Raw genomic sequence first — 23,680 nt, 5'->3', positions numbered from 1 at the left:
GTCAAGTTTGGAAGCTAAAGAGGCTGTCCACATGAGGAGCCCTTCCTGGGTAGAGCTACTTGTGTGAAGCATCTGGGGTGAGGCCAATTCTGGCGCTACCTCCCCAGGTAGCCCTGGAATTTACCCAGGGCTTTAACCTGAGTTAAAGAGTGAAAGCATACACAGAGCTGGGCACCTAGAATGTCCAACTCACGGGGCAATCCCTCAATGCACCATGCTAGTTGCACCTGCATTGTGGGATATCTGGAGGCCAGGATGCATTTTCCCATCCTCCAGAATACCACACAGCTCATTCTAGAGCTGGTCATGTGGGCATGTGAGCCATGCAGCTGTGATCACCACTGGATCATATGAGGGGAAGGTAGGTGTTCTCCTACCTCTCTCTAGCAGAAAGTATCAAATGTGTTCTGTAAGTGTCAGTTTCTGTTGGGCAAAAGAAAACTCAGTGTGCATCATGCAATGTTTAGAAAACCTACAGCAGATGCAAGGGAGCAACTTGGTATGAAAGTCAGTGAGTTGGTTCAGATGCAACAGCAAACCATGGTCTGGCATTATGTGAGCAAGCTCAAGTGTTCCCTCTATCCCTTTTGACTTCCATGTGTGTGTCCTCCTGCACTCTTTCTGTCATAGTTTGCAATTCTGGTTTAGGTACAAAACCATGGGTGGTTTGGTGTTACATGTGAACTGATCCACTATGGAAAGTATTCTACAAAAAGAACAAAGTATGATATATTGGTCCAGGTAAAAAAATGACAGTGAGGCAGGATACCATTTCACTTTTGGATTTCTACACTGTGGATATACCCATGCACTTCAGTTTGAGAGAACTGAAGAATGTCAACCTGCCTCAAATTGGTGAGTTCTGGAGCAGATAGGTGACTTCAACATTTTAGTCACTGAAGAGGACTCAGGTCGAAATGCTTCTGGCAATTGTGTACATGGAACTACCTTTTTTGCACTCTAGAGGTTATTGTCAGATTGAAATGTTGTGCAAACATGAACTTAGATTTTTTAAAAAATTGTATTATTTATGACTTTAGCTAGCACACATACTATCTAAAAATGCCAGCATACACTGACAGGTGCTCAAGACCCGTGTTCCTTCTAACAGGGATTCCCAGATGTTGACTACAACTCCCAGAATCCCAAGCAAAATGCACTGCAGCTGGGGATTCTGGGAGTTGTAGTCAGCAACATCTGGGAATCTCTGTTAGAGGGAACACTGCTCTAGACCATTAATTTCAGGAGTGTGGCCACTGTGTACGTATTGCAAAGTAGCAAAGGAGAGTATGTAATCAACAATATTAGAAACTGATGGCTTAATTTAATAAAAGCTTTCCAACCAAGAGTTCACTGATAAAACACATATATAATCTGCTATTTGCTGTCCTAAACAAAACAGCATATAAGTAGGGGTGTGCACGGACCGGTCCAGAGCCATGCAAGAGGCCTCCGGACCGGTCCGGAATTCAGCCGGTCCGGCGGGGGGGTGTGTGGCTTTAAGGGCGGGGGGGGTAGTACTTACACACACACACACACCCGCGCTCTTCCCCCTCCAGCGCTGGACTTTTCCAAAATGTTTTTGGGGCGGCAGAGTTCCTCCCTGCTGCCCCTGCCCCCGTTGTTGTCTTCTGATTTTACAAGTAGTAAAAGCTGGCGCCACGCATGCGTCCATTGCGGCGCGCGCCCACCACCGCCAGCGTGTGCACCCCCCAGTGCTGGACCACGCCTCCGTGGTTCTGTGCACATCCCTACATATAAGCTTCTAAGACAAAGGAAAACACCACCCAGGGATTTAAAAAACAAACAAATATACTGTATATATTTACCAGTGTAAACAAAGCACATCACAGTATTACTACTCTGCAATCTCAACTTCGATGAATCTTTATTCATTTTAGAGAAAGAAACAAAATAAAGCAATTCCTCATAATATTCCAGTATAAAGTTTGTTTTAACCACAGAGTACAATGTAATGATATAGTTGTTTATATTTCAGACACAACACTAAATATTCATGTCATAACTAAGAGGTGCAGAAAATCTAGATTCAGACCCAATATATACGGCCAACTTCTTCTATAAGAAGAATGTTTTGTGTGTGTCATGTGGAACACATGGATGCCAGATCTTTGGCATGGCAAGAGTAGATTTCATAACAAGGTAGTGCAAGAAAAATTTCCAACTATAATGGAAAATTCCCTATAGTAATCCTGCAAATTAGTTTCATTCCACCATGAAAATCTTCATATTAACAGAATGCAACTCTTCATATTAAGGTTCATTCTGTTAATATGAAGAATCAATATCAAAGCACTATGCTGGTCTGTGACCGTAATAAAGATTGATTGATAGCAAACCATTAATATCAATATCAAACTGTTAATAAAAGATATTTCTTGTATTTGATAGATGAATATGTATTTTCCTACATCACAACAGTCAACACTGTGTTTGCAGGCTTGTGAAATTCATCATTAGTCTTGCTAGTGAACTACCCAAAGAGATTAGGCAAAAACCCTTGCATTCTCACATGTCATGGCTTACTTCACAACAGTTTCCATACTGGACTCTGCACTGATTTATTGCAGCCAAAGGAAAAACCTCTGGGAAAGAATAACCACAACTGCTATACTTTAACCTGAGTCATATGCTTATTTGGCCATTAGAGGGCATTTCATACTATACTGTGAGGAGCCCATACACAGCTGAGTTGTAAACTTCATCTACAGTTGCTGTGAGAGAGAGAGAGAGAGAGAGAGAGAGAGTGAGAGAGAGTCCTGTTAACTTTCATTTCCTGATTGTCACTTCTCAACCTTTTCATATGCTATATGTAATATTTTTTTAAACCAATGTAAGAGCAAGGCCGAGAGGAAACAGGAATGAGACACAAAAGACTTTCTTTAACAATTATCAGGCATGCAGCTAGTGCCACAATATCCAAAGTGACTTCCCTCCCAACCTTCCAGATTCAATAAAAATCCATCCATTGTTAATCTCAAAAGCAGCAGATTACATTTTTAATTTTTCAAAAATGATTAACCATGGAAAAATTATAAACAGTGTCATGGCACTATTATCTGTTTCCTGAGCTGAAGGTTAGAGCTCTTATCGCTCTTTCGGTGACGAACAAAGGGAAGCTGAACTTTCGAACTGTCAAAAAGATAAGGCACAGCCACTTACTTTCAGACGTTTCTCTTGTTATTAATGTATACCAAACATGTACTCAATTTGTCTTAAAATACTGCCAGAAAGGGCTCTAAATTTTCCTGGGTATAAAGGAGCATACAAGGTAATATTTTTGTCCCTATAAACATAGTAAAAAAAAAAAATCTTTAAAATTTATATGCCTGGATCAGGCAAGATAAATTCATAATGACCCTAAAAGTCTAGAGAGCAATGGCAGTAAGATCCAGAATCCAGCTGCCTTTCTGCTCTTGAGAGTGCTCTACTTTACACAGCAGCTATGTTGGTTCAGAGCACCAGGTTCTGGGTCCCAGTTTGTCAGCTTCATATCTCTATTCTCATGACAGTAGCACCAACGGATAGCTTGTACAAGGAAAAGATTATATGGTGATTTATATTTATTTGTAAGCACTTGGAAAATTAGCTATTCATAGTGCAGTCCATATTGGTCAAAACTGTTACATTTGCCTTGCTATTATCCAGCTGTTGATAAAAACCTACTTGCACTGGTGCTTAACATTAATATCAGTTTCAAGCACTGCTTGACAAGAAATCCGGCCCCACATCCCAGCTAATATACCACTGTTGTCTTCTTCCAAACTATTGCTCCAGACACATTTTTTATTGTTGCACACGTTATAAAGATCATACCTGATTCACATTATCTGACTTTCAGAGCCTCAATGCTTTGTTGGATGCAAGGTGGTTAAAAATTGATTTTAAAAATTTGATTTTTTAATTGAAATCAGATTTTAAAATTTTAATCTGATTTTGATGTTTTTTTAAAAATGTAGATAAAACACTAAATTTATCATTTAAAAATAACGTGGCTGAAATTATATCATATTACAAACATGTTACACCTACATTTACAGTGTCTTGGAAATGAATTAATGGTTCTCCCACAGACACTGAATTGCCTACCAATCAAACATGGGCATTCATTTCTGTTTCATCTCATAAAAATGGCATGCTTGGCATTTCCCAGTAACTATCAGATTTTGCTTCTGGAAATGTATGAGCTTTTGGTTAGCTTCTAAATGAGCTAAAGTCATTTATGCAAAGACACAGGGTGGATAGTAGGATTGTTGTGTGTGGTATGCCAAGACAGAAATGCTAGTTAAAACGGAGACACAGTACAAGAAAGGAGGCAATGTAGGAAGAAACATTAAAACAAATTAAGAGTTTTAAGGATGATTTAGGCCAGGGTTCTCAAACAGTGGGTTGGTGGGGTAGTCGCAAGCAATGTAGGAGGGACCTGTCTGAAGGCAGGCCTTTTTCTGTCATGTTGACCCAAGCTGTCGTGTTCTGCATGGTCTGAGGCTGTGCATGCTATTACCCCTTGCGGCAGTCAGGAGGGTGTTGTTGAAAGGTAGGGGCCTTGTTCAACGTTTCTGAGGCGCAGGGACGGTCGGGGCAATGGCAAGCAGATGGGGAGACACCAACCTATAACCACCACACTCCTCCACCACTCATAAAACCAAACTTCACCACTCATAAAATCAGAGAACACAGCAGCAACACTTCTTTGGCCAACAGGCTGGAAGGGAGTTCCTTCTTAGAGACTCTTGCAAGAGAGCTTGTCTCTCAAGTGGAAGCTTTCTTTTTGCCTGTGTACAAACAAAACACTACTGCTGTGCTCACCCTTGGCTTGTGAGTGGTGGAGGAGCTGGGTGGCTATTAACTGTTGTTTCCCCTCACTATCCCTGTGCCTCAGAGACATCAGGCAAGGCCACTGCCTTTCAACAGTTCCCTCCTGACTGGCACAAGGAGTAATAACACGCAGAGCCTCAGAGCATGAAGAACAGGACAGCTTGGATCAGAAATTCAGTTTAAATTCCAGAATATTCAATATGTATTATATTGGTAGGCCTCTCTCTCTCTCTCTCCAAGATATCTTTGAGAGTCATAATTTGCCTTTTGCTTAGTACTTCTATTTACAAATCTGACTTACATGAAAGAGACTTCATCTGAATGTACCAATTTAGCAACTTGAAATAAAATAGCCTGAAGCTATTCATGTTACTTAATATACTTTTCTTTCTTCTTATGTAGATGCTGTAGATGATGCTGTGCATAAAGGAAAATTAGGAGGGGACAAGGGAGTGTTTTGTTTGCCACCCATTGATTATTAGCAATGAGGAAAATATTTTAAGACATCTTTGAAGGGGTAACAAGTAAAGTCACTACTGTATTTCACCAGTACCACCTCCAGCTTCTGGGAGCCCTTGGCAAGAAATCCTTGCTGGTTGCCCCTTAACATGTGATAGTGAGAGATGATGTAGAGCTGCACCCCCTCACAATATGCTCATCCCTGCCCTTTGCCCCCAGTGCCAGCTGATTTTCCTTCTCACCTGCATAAGCCATTCTCCAAGCATATGGTATGGGATAACGAGGAAAGACAGAACTCCAAACAAGGAGGGAGGCATCTTGCATCCCTCAGGTGAAAAGGACACAAATGCCTGGGAAAATAGCAGGAGGAAGAACCAGGAGTTGTAGGATGGAAAGTGTTGACTCAGTTGCCAGAACAATAGTGGGGTGCAAGAGATTCAGTGTTAAGACAGTTGCCACTTAGCCCCAACCGCAAAACTGCACCTCTGGAAGGAAGTGGTGTGATCCTGTAACTATGGCAGTAGGGACATTTTGCTGAGCTGTTGTGGGATCAAAGATCCAATAAGACCAGAGATATGAAGAAAATGAAATGCAGGATCGCACAAAAGCTGGGGAGAGACAGCTGAGGTGAAGAGTTCATGGGATATTCAATGATAAGCTTAGGTGGAGAGATGGAAGTGAGATGACACAGAACTGTTTTCTCTTTCACTTGAAGCTATTAATGAGGCCACACTAGAGCCAGAAATACACTCAGGTCAGATACCATGGCAACTGCCATGGCCAGAAGCTCCCATCTCACTCCTTCTTCCCACTGCTCCTCATGGTCACCATCATTCTTTCGATGCATTCAAATGGGCAGGAAACACTAAATTTGATTCTCTACTGCTGCTCGGCATCAGAAAAGATTTTCGGCATCAGGAATTGGCAATTTTAGAAATACAGTCAGCAGTAAGCCTCCTGCTGATGCACGGGGCCCAGCAGATGCCTAACTATGACAATTGCTGACTATAGACTTGCATCTTCTGCTGATCAACTGTTAACAAAACTTTATCTACATCTTAAAGCATCTGTTTCAGTGCCAAATTCCAAGATGTCTTAAGATTGTTACAGTCTTTTTTCATTGTCCCAGATTCTGAATTTTATTTACATATGCCGTCTGTCAGAGACAGACATAGGTTTACCAAAATGCAGATTAAAATTATAGTTTTTATTGCACTGACTTTTTGGTGAACCTGCAAAATCCAACTGCAAAGCACAAAAATATGTTGACTCATTAGAACACCAATGCTCTGAGAACAAGGTTAGTTTATACAAGACATTGAGGCTGTTCTCACGAGCAGCCAAGCCTCAGCATGGCTGCCTGTGAGAACCGCCGGGATCTGCATGGATCCTGGCTTACTGCAGTGCCAAACCCAGCACTGAAGCCCGGCTCTTAGCCGAGGTTAAGGGCACAAATGCATCCTTAACCCAGCTCCTGGGACTGGGTGTCAGCATAAGCTGCAGAGATGGGCTTATAGAGTGCCCATCCCCTGGGGGAATACCACAGTGAACTGTACTTGGTGCGCGATGCAGTGGGATACCCAGAAGCCCGGATAGCAAGTCCTGGCCTCAGAGAGATCTGCCCTGCACCATGCTGAACAGAGCAGTGGGGATCGTGTGGAGTGTGGAGAATGCTCCCACCAGTCTCAGAATGCTTGTTGGGGGTGGAGGCAAGTTTTCCGAAACCTTCCTCTGCCCACCTGGTTGGTCGAATGAATGGCCCCACTTTTTATCCTTTTGAATTGTCCTTGTATACACACTCATGTGAACAAATGTGTGTACCTGATGATCACAGGTGTAGTCAGCAGTAACTTCCAGTATTGCAGTGGCACCAGCAACAATATGGCCAGAAGATAAAATAATTTAGAAAAATATTCTGATTGCAAGAGAATATTTTTATATTAGGCACATGTCTGTTCTGTTTCAGTATCAAAAGAATCTAATTTTTTTTTTTGCAACAAATGGGACCAGAAGAATCCCACAGAGAATTGTTCTCAATTAATGTCCAATTATACTTCAGCCAACCAATTACAACCACTAAAACAAAACACTCATACCCCAAAACGTGGTTCAGCTGCAATTTCAATTTGCTAGGTGTGAATTCAATTTAATCTTTGGGGATAGAGATCAAGTTGAATTCAAAATGATAGAGACATTTTCTTATTCCTTATGCTGCATAAAGCTCTTTGAAAACTGCACTGATGCTTCATAAAGCTCTTTGTTTGTGGTAAAGAGTTTGTTGTATTGCTGACTGTCATTGACTAATGAAGCATCAGTGCAGCAAGAGAAGTACCCAGTGTAGTACCAGTGCTTCTGAAGAGTTCCAGACCAATGCTAAACAGGGAGAGAGGTGTGTGTGTGTGTGTGTGTGTGTGTGTGTGTGTGTGTGTGTGTGTGTGAGAGAGAGAGAGAGAGAGAGAGAGAGAGAGAGATTCAGTCTGTGTCAGTGTGGGGGGAATTTCAACTACCTCTCCTTCCTCCATAAGCGCTCTGTGTTATCTGAAGTTATGTCAGATAACTTTATGTCAGAAAACAGGAGCAGGTTTTCAGGTGGGCCGGAGCACTTCCTGCAGAAGGAATGGTCTTCAAAATTTGCACCCACCACTGAGCCAGCAATTAATGGAGTATTTATGTAAGAATAATGGCCAACCCAGATTTTTATTCATGAGTAGACCCACTGTAATTAATGGGACAAGTTAGACATGACTGGATATTGGGTGGTAACAACAACAATGTCTCTAATTAATAGGCTTGCATTCTGTGACACCAAATCATCTGAAAACAACTAAATATGAACCTCTTCTTGTGCTATGCTTGAAGCTTAAGAGATAACCATCTGAAATTATTCAATGAGTAGATACGGTAGCTATGGAATAGTACAGCAGATTAATTTTTCATTATTAGATTTTGAGTTTCCAAAGATCGAAGAACACTGTAGGATGCTGTTCACACATTTAGAGAAGCAATGCGCATAATAACCAAGTCCACTGTAACAGCTACATATGCATGTGTGCACACAGCCCGTTAGGTCACATGATCCAAGTGATGGCTCACGTGAGTGCCACTCACAGCAGGTCCCATCTATGCATTCAGGGATAAGACAACATAGCTGGAGAAAATAACCACCCAGAGACATAGGTTTAGGAGGTAAATAAATATGAAAGAGGAGGGAAGGAAGAAGGGAGGGAGGGAGGGTGAGGCCAGATTTCCTGTTTCTTCTACCACAACAGACATAATCTTGACTTTGGGATATATCCTCTGACCACTGACTTGTGGAACTCCAGTGGATCTCTCACTTTTGCATTACTTTTGCCAAATAATCAGACACTGCATTCAATTCTACACTGCTATGAAACATTTGCCTGAGGTTCAACAGAATACTGAAATGTACGCTTGCAAATAACTGGTGAAGCCACTGGACTAAACAGAGCTGTTCATGGTAAAGTACTGGAAAGAATATACTGTATCTCTGCAAAATGGAATTAGCTATGGAAGCTGGCATTACTTGTGTTAGAACCTCACATTTTAGAATTACTAACTACATTTACTCTCTTACATTTGAAATGTTGACCTGACAAACCTTTATGTAGAAACCTGAAAACTGCAAGATATCCAAATTTTTTGCATTTCAAGAAGAAATTCATACATCTTTTTTGGTTCAAGAAATGCACAGTACCATGAATGTTGCTTAGCCTTCACATAAGGGAGGGACAAAAGACCTACCCTTCTGATACTCCTCCCCCCCAGCCTTTCATCAGTATATTAGTGTTTCCTTTAGACTCTGTATAAGCTGTTCAATATGCAGATTTCTTCATAGGTTCTTCTTGATATTCAGCTTGCATATCAAGGCTATTTAGGGATTCTAACAGTCCACAGATTATTAACCTAAACCTATAACAACTCATCTGCAGCCATAATGTTCCATTGTGCTCCAAAAGCCTACTTGTGTCTCCATATTGCAAAATATACAGATTATGGAAGCAATGGAGTGTGGCGGCTCCTATAGAGCTGTTATGGTTTCCTCTAGAAACACCTACTAGGGGTCCCTTTAATGCACAAATCAGTGCCACTATAGAAGTTAATGGCTACTACATGGGGATGCATTATTCCATGGATCACCGGCATAATAGACCATTATAGCTCTGGCTTTCTCTGTTTCTACAGCAAACAAGCAGGCACTTGAGAAAAATAGGACTTCATAATTAAAGTCCCAATGCAGTGAGATTTTTAGGGGAAATGCTGCTAGAAGGTCTCCTGTAATTTTAGAAAAAGAGCAAATATAATCTACTCTATATAATAGCACAAGGTCCTATATTGACAGCTTCATAGAAACGGGATTTAAGGATTGACGGTGGGGGAGCTAATTTTCTGCAAATGTGTTTTAAAGTATTATATAAAAAAGAATAAGAAGAGCATAAATAAGAATTTAAAAAGCAGTAAAGAAAACAGCCTCCACATTAATAAAATTCAAAACAGATTGTGGAGGGCAGGGGGGAAGAGTCTTTCATTTGTTAGTAAGGTCATACAGAAACAGAAAAAACTGTTTAGTGTACAAGGAAACACACATATTCTTAGCCTGTCTACAAACATTTGAGAGGTTTAAGAGTGAAAGCTGAACCTGCCTGCACATGTATTTATTAGTTTTGGACCCCTGGGGCTCTTTTAAGCATTAGCAATCTTTAAGTTATCACAAAGAAACTATAGCTAAGTAGTGACAGTCTCTTTCTCTCTCTTCTGTTTAATCCTTTTAATTTCCCTCCTTCCAACCCAAATACCTTTGGGGTTCTTCACGTGCGTATCTTGACATCTCCCATCTATTTAATGAAATCAGGCTTAAAGTAGCATTGCCTGCCTGCTCCCTGCTGCTATTACTAGAATCCTGACTGGTCCCCTGCTGTGTGCTTCCCTTTCTCTATGCCTAAGAAAAACTCTCCTATTTTCCCCTCCAACAAAAACTGACTGCCACCCATCTGTCTCTCTTAAAGGAGGAAGGCTCATCCCACTCCTTCCTTCTTTTCAAAATCAATAAGCATAGTTTTACTTTCTATATGAAAAGTCACTGGCTTCATTTATAGTGCTTGAATTATAATACTACTTAATGATCCAGATTTCTCGACTTTTTATAGGCTGACATGTCCTGCATTGTAGTGTAAATGGTGGAGACCTGCCCATGCACTATGTGGCTCTTAACACACATGGTGACGATGTTGCACAAAAGAGCTGTGATCATGACCACTGCATTACTTGAATTATTCCCAATGTAAGTAGTGCATGACCTGTCATCGCGGATGGTTAAGCATTACTGGGACAGTCCTTTTGCACAGCAGCATTGCTGTGTTACAGTCCTGTGGGTGGATCTGCACTGCACATGTTGCGCTACAGGGCATGTCAGCCACTGACAACCATCAAAACTAGTTCTTAAGGAGACAGGCACTGATAGAACAATCGGCAGTTACACTGATCAGCTGTTTGGTGGGAAGAGGAGAAGAGAAGAACACCACAAATCCAGCCAACTTCCATATACAAACAGCTTATTGGCATTCTAGCTGATTTTCTAACAGGGCTTCAGAGGTGCTATCCTAGCAGCTGGATCCAAGGAGGAACTACACGCTCAATAACTGCCTACATCCTCTGCTAACTGCTTATCCCCTGCTAACTGGGCAAAGAGGCACCTTTTACCGTGGTGATTCTCTTTATTGAGCAGGGGGAGAGTAACTGGCCCTATCTACCCTCAGCACAGTACCTCTAGTGACTGTTGCTGGTGTCTATCTTGTGTTTTTTTAAGAATGTGAGCCCTTTGGGGACAGGGAGCCATCTTATTTATTTATTATTTCTCTGTGTAAACCGCCCTGAGCCTTTTTTGGAAGGGCGGTATCGAAATCGAATTATTAATAATAATAATAATAATAATAATAATAATAATAATAATAATACATGTGGGGATTCTCATCCAGCTACAAACCGAGTGCTTAAAGGCATCATCTCATATTGCGCAGGAAGAGGCAATGGTAACCCCCTCCTGTATTCTACCAAAGAAAACCACAGGGTGTGCGCCAGGAGTCGAAATCAACTTACGGCACACTTTACCTTTATAAGCAGACTACTTCTGCATGCATTTACTCCTAACTGGAGTACTTTGTCTGTATCTTGCCTGTACTTTGCCCCGATACCCAAATTATTTATAGGCAAAAGACTCAGACATATATTTATGGTAGCCAAATATTAAGGTAAAATTCAGGTGGGAGCAGAGGCCACCGGTCAAGACACAATCTGCCAGCACTGCCTTCTGGATTTTTCCCTCCAGAAAAGGCTAGAACTGAATTACTGCAATATCGAGCCTGCCCAGGCCTCAGCCAGGCAGTGGAAGGATACTATGAAGTTGTACACACACTTCTTGGCTGCCACTCTGGAAGGCTGCAGGGAAAGCAGCAGCTCACCCACCTTCCCAACAGATGAGCAGTGGCCATTCATGCCTTTGCTGTGCCGCACACCCACATGAGCAACAGTGCAGAGAAGGGAAGAGCTGGGAGTGGGAGAACTGCCCCCTTCTGCATTCCAGGGTGCCCTGCGCCACAAGCACGGCCACTCCTTCCCCTGGCTCGCTGCTGGAAATGGAAGGCTGGGAGTCGTGTACACGATTGCCTGCTGAGGTTAAGCGGGCCTGAGGCTCGCTTAACCTCAGTTAACAGCCGGGCAAAAAGTCGGGCTAGCAGGGGCAGGATTGGGACCAATCCCAGAGCTCCACATAAGCAGCCTAGCTCAGGCTGGGTTGCCCTAGCCTGGGCTAGGCTACTCATGTGAATGGCCTTTATGGCTGAGGTTTTGAAAGTTGCTGAGAAGTCCAGCAGAGAACACTGCCCAGTTCCCAGCACAGTTAGAGGCTATGCACACAATCAGCCCTATCTAGGTTAGACTGATCCCGGCACTGCCTCCCCCAGAAGCCCGGATTTTTTACCCAGGCTTTTACCTGGATTAAAGGGTGTGAGCAAGCCCTTTATCCCAGGTGCGGGGTTGTGTGTGGGCTGCACACAGCCCAAGCATACACAGAGTCAGGCACCTAGAGCACCCGACTCCTGGGGGAAAACCCCAACGCACTGCACTCACCACACAGTGCACTGTGGGATTCCTGGAGCCTGGAACAATGAGTCCCGCTCCCAGAGATCTGTGCAGTGCGGATCATGTGGGTGCGCCCCGAAGAGAACGTCAACAGTTATCCGGCGGGGGGGGGGTAGTTGAAACCCTGCCTTCCCCCCGCCCCTAGTTTGGCCGCGTTTATAGCCTTATTTTCCACCATGTCAGCCATGTTATGCACAGGTACACAGTACCTCAGAATTCTCCTTTTGATTTCCAAGACATAACTTAGATTTCTCTGAGTTTTAAAAGTAGCCAATACCTTCCCGTTACGTCCAGATCTCACTGTCTTCTTGTTAAGAGTTCTACCTTTTCCGCATTATCTTGATTTCAAGACTCACACTCAAGCTCCGAAGATTATTGAAACTCCATTATCTGCAGAAGAGGCAATAAATTAACTGCAACAATCAAGGAAGATTTAGATTGCAGATCTTATATTTGTTTCGGAGCAGCAGGCATGCTTTGTCATTATTTGTAATAATGAGACATGGAGTAAGGAAATTCTTTTAAAAGGACTAGATTAACTAGGGAAGAGAGCTGGTCTTGTGGTAGCAAGCATGACTTGTCCCCTTAAGCTAAGCAGGGTCCACCCTGGTTGCATACAAAAGGGAGACTAGAAGTTAGAAATTTCTTAGTTCACTGTAAGATATTCCCCTTAGGGGATGGAGCCGCTTTGGGAAGAGCATCTAGGCTCCAAGTTCCTTCCCTGGCATCTCCAAGATAGGGCTCCAAGGTTGCAGGTAGATTCCTACCTGCAACCTTGGAGAAGCTGCTGCCAGTCTGTGTAGACAATACTGAGCGAGATGGACCTATGGTCTGACTCAGTATATGGCAGCTTCCTATGTTCCTATGTAACTACAGCAGAATCCTCATAAGTCCAGGGGCAACAAAAAATATAGCAAAGAAAAATATATTTCTTATCAGAGCTCCAGATGTTGTATTAGCATACTTTCCCAGCTTATCATGTGATGTTAACAGAGATCATTTATTTGTGCCATCTCTTATTTGATATAGTCCTCTGGAATTGTACTACCACAGAATGCTAGCACACCACATGCCAAAATCTCCCTGTTCTATATTCTGAAATATGAACTGAAGTATGTGGAAAGTGAACATATCATTGAGAAGACCCTAGTCCTCATTCTGAGCTGCTAATTTTTCAGTACTTTTGATTACTAATGTCTTTTTTATGAGCACCTTCATGTCATTCTGAGATAGTACAATCCTATGACACTACAGTACTACATCACAGTTGAATTAGTCCTAACCTGTATCCTTTTCATGAAGTGTCATCGAGCAGAGTTTATCAAGCAGTAAGTTTACAGGACTTATTGAGTTGGACATTGTGATCACTCATGCCAGAAAAGGAGATCACATTTCTTGGACAGAGTGGGGTAAAATGAGGGGTCAGCACCAAAAGAGTGAGAACAAAATGGAAGAAAAACAAATCCTCTGAACGATGCTCAAATTAAAAATTTGTTCATAAAATCATAAAATCATAAAACAATATTGTGACCTAAGGGGTTTGAAAAGAACAAGTTCTTCAGCGGCAAACTGCCCCCCCTTTTCTTTTCAGAAATCTTATTTAGCTATTTTCTTGCATATTCACTTGGAGCATATTATAAACCACAACAGCAGAATAAGGCCTTCTGTAAGTAAAAAGAAGCTTTTCTGGAAGTGGCATGTCAAAAAGCACTGCAAGTACAATCCATTTTCTGCTTTGACACTTCACCTTCATTTTCTTTGGCCCATTCTTGAAACCCCCTCAGTTGTAAGAATTCCCTCAAGGAAAGGAGATGGGTTTTAGTTTAGCTATACTGAAACTACAAGATAGCAATTTAGCCAATAAATAATTAATTAAATTCCATCTTTCCAAGAGCAATCTGAAAATCCCTTTACATTAGAGATGCATTCCTAGTAGCGGGCTGGAAACTTGGTCTGTTGAAAAGAAGGTGGCAGTCCTACCATTAAGGTTTAACACACATAGGGAGCGTTAGGCTCAGCAAGGGACTAAGCAACTCACACTAGATCCTGTCCCTTGAACCTTATGAATGCTCAAATTTCCTCCTGTGTGACATTAACAGAGACCTCTTTATTTCCAACTGAATTTCAGCCCTAACATTTGCTGGTCTACCAGAAAAATAATAAAACAAAGTCCTTTGCCAGATTAAGACAAAACAAGAAAATGGTAATAGGGATGTGCTTAACATGGGAGACCGCTTAAAATAATAATAATCAATATTCTTCTTCCAACCTGATCAAATTTATTGGGGACATTTATATAATTTAATGAAACAGAAAGAAACAAATACGAAATATATATATTTGCACGGAACTATCTGGCAATTACAGTAAGATTTCATTGCCACTCTGAAAAAGAAAACTACACCATCAAGTGGGGGAAAATGCTACAAGTATATTAAACAAGAATATAGGAATAGGGAACTGAGGGGGAAACGGCATCAAAACAAAATAGCGACCTAACAAAGCGTGCGTGTTAGAAGGCTCTGCGGAGATACGCTGGGAGCCCTCATGCAACTCCCTCCGCCCCACTGCATGCATACTGTTGAGCAGGACTAATACTTCCAAGCCCTAAACTCACAGAGAAAAGGAGGACTGGGCGAGCTGTGCAACAGCTCTTGGTGCATTCCCACAGGAACTCTTAAAGCATGTGCTTCGTTAGTGAGAATGTCAGCCAATAATCATAAAACATACAACGCTTGCAAAAATAAGCTGCTAGAGAATGGATTTAACAACTAACATTCAAACGAAGGTTGCGCTAGTGAAACAAAGTTGTGCACATGCAAGAAGGGTAAGAAGCTGCATGAAGTTGTTGGAAATGCTTGCTCAATCTCTTGCACAACTAAGATAGTGGGAAAGGGTGCAAGTGTTTGACATCAGATTAGGTACTACCAATTGTGCACTTTATTGCGCAAGCACACTAGTCTGGAGTGCAAGCTCCCAACTTAATGAAACTTTGCAAAACATCCTTGCCAATGCAAGATGTTTATGCTAACACAGCGTTCGTCTGGATGTCAGCCACCATCTGTAGTTTTGACAGCATGCAAAGTACATTAGCTGAAAGGAAAAGAAGTCTCTAATGTATCAACTAAAACATAAGAGTATAAGCAAGCTTAGACCGAGCATTAGAGTGAGACAATTTAGACTTGTAATAAAATATGTGAAATAAAATATTCACTTAAAAACTGAAGGGTTTTATTGTATTTTACTAACTTGGTTTTCTGAAAGGGAAGTCACCAAATTATATGCATACACACTGTGTATGGAGTTGTAGGAGTGGTTTTAAATGTTTATTTAAGCAATACTTACAATTTTACACAGTACAGAAGGATAGTCAACTTACTTCATCCTTTTTTTTTTTTTTGTTAAATATCCACAGGAGCGTGTTGTACTCATTAACGCAATAAGGTTATTCACATGACTGGGAGGCAAAGAGGGAAGAGCTACATAAAACTCCCCCCACCCCGACAATCCGGCAATGCTGGTGGGAAGCGCAGATGACACTCCCACACTGCTGCATGAAGTGTGGATCTCTGGAGGCCGGGACAATGTGTCCCACCCTTCACATACCCCACAATGGACTGCATGTGAGATGGGCACTCTAGGTGCACATCTCTGTGTGCACTCAAGCTGCAAGTAGCCTGAGCACACACACAATCCTGGTGCCAGGGTTAATGTGCACTTGCCTTTAACCTTGGCGAGAGGCCAGACCTCGAAGTGGGGTTAGGCAGGCGAGTAGTGCCGGGATCCACGCAGATTCTGGCGCTGTCCAGGCTGGGCTGCCCTGCTCGGTTAGGCTGCTTATGAGAACAGCCTTAATATTTGCAAAGGATTGCCTAACTCCAATAACTAAAGTGAGTGGGCAGTTTCATGCAAAGTTTCAGAAGGACTGGAAAGATAATTTGATTTAATGACCAGTAAAATGAAGAGGCTTAATATGGTAGAAATGTCACCTCTGCTCAACTATACAGACACTCTTGACCACACAAAAAAGGTGTCTAGCAATTAGTGTCGGCAGGTAAATCAGCCGGACCATTCCAGACTTCTCTCTGGATTTAACATATCCAGATGTACAGTAGCTCCAGACTGGTCTACATGCTAAACCAATCCTCCGAGGTGGGCTGACATCCTGGTCGACCCACTGTCCCCAATTGGTAGACCAGATGTCCCGGGGGGGGGGGGGTGAGAGCGCCATTTTGCAGCCTGTTTTTGTTGTGTTTTTTTTTAAACAGCCTCAAAATGGTGCTCAACTCACCCAAATCAATTCAAGTGATTCTAGGGTGATTTGTTGAGACACCAGGCCAGGTTGTTTTTAACTAATCAATTCAATGATCCTGCAATTGGATTCAAGCTCAAATCAAATCATAGAATCCGATTCGTGCACAACCCTAGAATATTCAGCTCAGTCTGCCTCCTCCATATTTGTCTAGGCAGATGCTGCTATTTAGCGAGAGCCAGCGTGGTGTGGTGGTTAGAGTGCTGGACTAGGACTGGGGAGACCCGAGTTCAAATCCCCATTCAGCCATGAAACTAGCTGGGTGACTCTGGGCCAGTCACTTCGCTCTCAGCCTAACCTACTTCACAAAGTATGTAGTACACCACTCTGGGCTCCTTGGAAGAAGAGCGGGATATAAATGTAAAAAATAATAATAATGAAAATAATTATTATTATTTCTGTGGACATTCTATCATAGAACTGTCAAGTCCTGCTTCTATCATGCCCTGTCATGTATGCCCTTTGTTGATTAGCCCATTATAATGGGTACTTCAAAGCTAATGACTACAGAAATGTTGATTCTCAACAGATCTGCACATATAATTTATCCATATCAAATGTCAGGGAAATTAGGCATATAGTTTCAATTTTATGACCAATAAAATATTCAGGACTTAACATAGTAAACCTGTATAATCTAGAACAGGATTTTTATTTTTACTTATTAATGTTCAATTTACACCATGCAAGAGTATTGACAAGTTATTCTCATACTTCATTCATGGCCAGAAGAAAGCTAATGTTGTGTCAGCATGGGAATGTAGGGAAAGAGAACTGAATCCTATTTTATTACATTCCAGCAACCTTAGCTTGCCCAGTATCTGTCTCTCAGCAGATCACTGTGTATATATTCATATTGTATGAGATAACTTTTCCAGTGCTGACAACTCTTGTGCTTTTTCCAAAGTGTGGGGAGGGGTCGGGGCAGATAGCACCATTAAAAATGAGTCTTCCCATCACAGGAAAAGAGAGTGTTTGTTTGCCCCTGCTGAGGAGGTCAATGGTAGTGGCACATGCAATTAATGATATTAGGAAATACAGTTTAGAGGTCCTGGAAAAACAATTTAAGTTCTAAGGTAGGATTCTTAAGGGGTTTTGTTACATTTATACCATTTAACAAAACATTAAAAACTACCACTGGGGGCATGCAACCCCTACCACTGGTGACATACTTCCCATGGTAGTTCCCGTGGCTACAGTGAGGTACAGCGATTTTGCGAATGCACCATTAATTTGTCAACAAGAATTTTTATCTCAAGCTAAGAGAAGCTTAGCATTTGCCAAAAGATATAGCTTTACCTTACAGAGTAAATACAGCTTTATCACACAATACTATGCTTTTTCATTCTCACCAGACCCAAGACATAACCTGCAAGAACTATTACGTAACTGACTGGAGCTCCTACATCACATCACAGATTCAGTTTCCAAACATTCTGTCAAGCCACATAATGCTGCTACTGCATACACTCCAACTGCAACTGTGTTTTATATGTACAGCAACCATTTTTTTCAGTTACACATTACTGGGATGTACTGAACTTACACTGATCTAATGCTATAGTTTTAGCACCAACAATATAAATTTAGTTGGCACAACACCCTTGGTGTTACTTGGGAACTGGATGTGACAATAATTTTGGCAGAAAGTGAACTCTGGATAAGAGAGTAAAAAGAGTACCAGATAAATGTGCATTTTGCTGGAAATGTGTATTCTGCAACTTATACTTTAAACATTCTTTCATGATACTGGGCATGCCAGGAAGCCCAATATTAGTAGCCTGCTCTTCATAATATGATTAACTACTTTTTAGCTTAACACAGAAGAAGTGTACCCAACTTCCTCTATCAAAGTGAAGTATGCTAAGGTATCCTGCACTCTGCCTGTCCTCCCTGCAGGCTTCCCTGTCTTTTCAGCAGACAGAAGAGAGGTGGAAAGTGAACTGCATGCATCAGAGGGGCAATATCAAAAGGTGCACTTAAGCAGGAAGACCACTGCTGTAAGGCCACGATCTAGGAATATCATGAATCAGATTACATAGAGCAAATTCCTAATGCCCTCAGGCAAAATATTAGAGTGATGCTCAGTGATACTTTACTTATTTGATACTTCTATATTCATCCATCCATCTATCCATCGACATCACGTCTAAACTTACTCAATTGTTCTAAGAATGCTAATTTCTCCAAACTATCAAGGATTTAACAATTGCTCAACAGATAGATCCCTCTTTCACACTCCCAATGTTCTGAATGTCTCTCATAGAACACAAAGGTGAAAAGATGTTGACACAAGAAAATTAATTTTCTTAATAAACTCTTTGATTTCTACTAGAATTGACACGATTTCTGGACCTGAAATCATAAGCATTAAAAAAAAAATCAGAAGAAGGATTATAGTATCCACATGGATTTGGATAATAAATAGTGAAAATGCAAAAAAGAAGCACCGCTTAAAGCAAGACAAGTTAAAAGAGAGAGAGACAAGTGACTACAGGTCAGATGTCCAATACATTAGAATTACTTGAAGATTGTTAAAATGCTACAAAGTTAACCCTATATCACTTTATACTTCTCAGTACATGTTCTAACTCATCCCTTCTCCTTTGCTGTAGCAATTGCTAAGCCATCAATAGCTCACACTAGAAATCCTGATTCCTTTCTTTTTGTGGTAGAAATCTGTGCATATGCACACAAACAAGTGTTTGTATACAAAACAGAAAATAGTACTTGCACAAGTAATACCACAAACGACCAAGGGAGGGCAGGTAAGACCTGCCTTCCTCCTTTAAAGCACCCACTCTCTACCATCACCCTCCGGATGTGCATGAAACACTTCGTGCACATCCCTAATCCAAAGTCAAATCAAGCATTCTTAAAGAATACACAATCACATCAATTTCCCTGAAATATGGGACATTTCTATCTTTCTAAAATAAAAACAGTTGGACAAACATACACAGACTCAAATCATTCAAAGTTACTGGCTAACATTGGGACTAACACTGCCTATGTGAAGCAGTGCGAGTTCCAGACTACCACAGAGCTGACACTTTAGCGTGACAACAGTTGGTTTTCAGAAATATACCCTTCCCTTTGAAGCCCACTGAACTTCACCAAAGTATGTGACTGAAGATCATGTGGCAGTGGGCTTTAGAGGCAAGGGTATATCTTTAAAAATCTCCCCTTCCCTCACTCAAGTGATAGTGAAGCAGTAGTATGGAACTCATACTGTTGCACATGTGCAGTGCTAGTCCCAAAATCGGCCACTAAAAAATAAATAAATCTGCATTTAGATTTTTGCCTTAGACTTTTGATTTCTCTAAAATTATCACAAATGCCCATTTCCTGACATATTTGTTATAGTGACAATCCAAAATATGATTGCTTTTGGTATTCAGCTGGAATTGTCAGCATTCATGTGTGCTCACACAAATGGAAATTCAATGTAACATATACATTACAATTATCTAGATTAAAGAAAAAAGTTTCTTATTGTAAGCTGTGCAGCTCTGAAAGTTTAGCACAGGATTTTCAAGGTGTAAAAGACAGCAGAACATGTAGTGTCTAAAAACCTTTGCATTACAATTCTGCAATGTGCTTTACACCTTTCCAGTCTGATCAGTTAAGCTATTTGCTTTATTCTATAATATTTATTTTCTAAACAGAATCAACCTATAAACCACATTCCATACTAAAAGGGGGAGCCCTCACAATTAAAAAAAAAAGATCATCAACATGAATATGTGGAGCCAAGAAGCACTAGAAAGGACAAAATAGGCTTTCCATCTTCACTTTCCCTACCTTTCATTTCAAGAAGAAAATAGAGAGGGAAAGTTTTCCCCAATATACATCATGCAGATGTCAGGGGGTCAAGTAACACAGTTCTTGAGGAAACTAGGTTTGAAGGAAACTTTGTTCTCACTTTCTATACTCTAACCTCTTTCCTGCCATTGTGATTTGCAAGTATTTCATGCAATCTAAAACAGAGTCTGCACTGGCAAGAAAGAAACTTCTTATGCATGTCACTGTCAAAACCACACACTGAGGCAGTAAAAGACACAAGAGTATGCTTCGATACCAAGTCTTGGCCTCCCACCACTCTTGCCCCGGGGGGAAAGAAATCACTGGTAGACTTTCTGTATTATTTTCTTCTGAACTGCCTGTCTGCTAAGACTTGGGGAGAGGGGGGCAAGAAAATACAAAAAGCAAGTGGACGTCTTCAAGAAGAAGCCTGGAGAGAAAATGGCCAAGATACTTAAACAGAACCCTAGAAACAGTCTTACTTACAGATTTTGAATAACTTCTAGCAAAATTGACTAATCTCTATGGATGTGCATGGAACTGGTGACAGCTGGTTTGAAGGGGTTTTTTTTAATGGGGGGATAACTTTAAAGACCAGGGAGGGTGCTCTCCCCCACACCCCGCATTTCCCCCACCGGCACTGTCATTAAAATCAGTCCTGCAGGGCAGCAGCGTACCTCCTTGCCACCCCGTATGTCGCGGGCTAGAAGTGGCCAGAAGTGTTCGCTGTGCATGTTGTGACCAGCCAAACTGCTGGACTTTTGAACCGGTTCTGAGGTCCATAAAGGGCTTCCAAACTGCTCCCATGCATATCCCTACTAATCTCCACTACAGAGCTATCAGAGGCATGACTAAATAAAGCCCCTGAATGGTGCCATACAAAAAGAGGACAGGGAAGTTGTGGCTGGAGAAAATGTGTGTGCGCGCGCACGCACGCAGACACACACACACTCAGTACATACGGTGGAAAATAAACTAACTTCCCAAGGGGAAAATCCTTTGCAAAAGTCTCTCTCACAGAGCTTGTCAGAGGAAACATCTGTTGTCCCCTGTGGAGGCAAAAAGACTAGGGAGGGAGTGATGACTTCAGCCAAAACTAAATTAATAAAAAAGAAAAAGAAAGGAAGAAAAAAACCCAGTAAAATGAATAATTCTCTGCAAGACAGTGGACCTAAATTAAAAACAAAAACAAAAAACAGTATATTAACATATATAATAAGCAGCTAGCTTGCTAGAAAGACAAAGGTGAAAAAGGTATAAAATGGTTTGGAAGCCCATGGCCTAAGAAAATGGAAACATCACAAAATAGACTAATGATTCTTGTAAGAGAAAACATCTGTTTGTGTTATGACAGCAGGAAATGAACACTATTTACTTTGCTCCTTGAAAGAGAACCACACATGTCTTAACTTAGTGTTAATGTAACTTAAGAAAATCTTCCAGTTGCCTTTCAAGTAGTCATCCACCATCACAACCAACATGCCTTCTTGTGACACTTCTGTTTAGTAACTCTTCATCATATATATCTCAGCCACAGAATACACATCTCATGTTTACTTTCCTTTGCTCACACACCTTCCCTCGATTCACAGAACAGCAGCAAGCTTTTCACTGTCTTCACTTTATTTTGTCTAAATCTTTTGAAAAGCTCTTTGCTATCTGCTTAGCAGTTATATACAAAACACCTTGTTGCATTTCCTTCTTATCTCAAAGCATATCATCAGAAAAGACACTGACAGTTCTGTACTTTCATATGGCATCTTATGAGTATTTTCACTCAAGAGAGCTCTGGGGAGAAACCTTGCCATCTCATTTAACAACAAAATCAAACTCAGAAGCAAAAATGAAAAAATGAAAAAGCATTTCTTGAAAAAAAGAAGAGGTAAGTACACAAAAAATATTAACACACAGTCTATTTTATTTGTAGTCGTAATTCCAATCCGCGGGTGTGTGTTTGTGTGTCAGGACTTCCTTTTGCCTGCTGCCCTTTAGAAGATTTGCTGAAAATCACAGCATTCCCTTGACAGCCCTTCAGAAGCACACTGGCACTGCTTGGGGTGTGTGCATGAGTGTCTTTTATTAAATTATTATTATTACTAGTAGTAGTAGTTTGACAAAATTAACAACTGTGGAATGTATACGACTGTGGGCCCAATCACACTTCCTGCGACTCGAGAGAGAGCTCTCACAGGAAACCATGATATAAAATTACGAGTATGAATCAAGATCTGCTTTTATAAACAGGAGATAGTAACAGCTTACCTCATAGCAATTATTGTTTTTTTTAAACAAAAAACAAGCAAACAAAATTTAAGTTGTGGTACTGTAGAAGCATGGCTTTTCAATGCACAATTTCTTTTCTTTTTTAAAACTATTTTTCAACATTTCTATTACTACTACAAATAAATATAAAAATAATATAAAAATAACGATGATTGTTAATACAATGCAGGACAAATTCAATTTAGGGCAGGGGTTCTCCCAGTTGGGTTCCCAGATGTTGCTGGACTACAACTCCCATCATCCCTAGCCATAATGGCCAAAGGCCTTTCTGGCTGGCGATTATGGGAGCTGTAGTCCGACATCTGGGAACTCAACTGGGAGAATCCTTGATCTAGGGTAAATCTTCGCTTATTTTTGCCCTCCAAAAAAGATAATAAACAAAATGCAGCAGCCAAATCCAAGTGCCAAATCCTTAAAAATGAAGTCTAGTCGTGGATTTCTTGCCTACAAACACACTACTCAAACAACAACTGCCTCTTGACCAATGCTAGCAAAGCACAGGACCCCTAGATATTCAGCACCGACACATTTAGCACTGGCAAGTTGCTCCGCTCCACCCCGCGCCCCACCCCTGCACTGGGGCAGCAATTGCCAACATAACTATGGAAAGAGCAGAGCACAAGAGAAATCCGCTAGAAAGGGGTGCTCCATCAAATGACCAAAGGGTGTGGAAAAGGAGCTGGCCACATACCCGACATACATGGGGTCATTCAGCAAACTGCAGCTAAGTGGGAATTCTTTCAAAAGGCAACTTTCAAAAGGCACTTCCAAAATGGCAAGCTGTTTTACACCAACAGCTCAAGCAAGCAAAGGAAGGCTATCAAGTTT

General features: G+C 41.3%; 1 protein-coding gene across 4 annotated transcripts in view; it reads right to left on the bottom strand.

Moving 5' to 3' along the window:
* Positions 1-23,680, bottom strand: part of CTBP2 (C-terminal binding protein 2) — a 305,305-nt gene that overhangs the window by 157,917 nt on the left and 123,708 nt on the right. For 2 of the 4 annotated variants that reach the window (XM_053312945.1, XM_053312944.1), the window contains one exon: positions 12,731-12,843. The exons of the other annotated variants lie outside the window; for them this stretch is intronic. The gene's annotated coding sequence lies outside the window, so the exon portion shown is untranslated. The remainder of the gene's footprint in view (positions 1-12,730; positions 12,844-23,680) is intronic. 4 annotated transcript variants of the gene reach the window in all.

Source organism: Hemicordylus capensis, chromosome 3 (genome assembly GCF_027244095.1).
Source record: "Hemicordylus capensis ecotype Gifberg chromosome 3, rHemCap1.1.pri, whole genome shotgun sequence".
Lineage (NCBI taxonomy): Eukaryota > Metazoa > Chordata > Lepidosauria > Squamata > Cordylidae > Hemicordylus > Hemicordylus capensis.
This window is presented reverse-complemented; position numbering and strand designations above follow the sequence as displayed.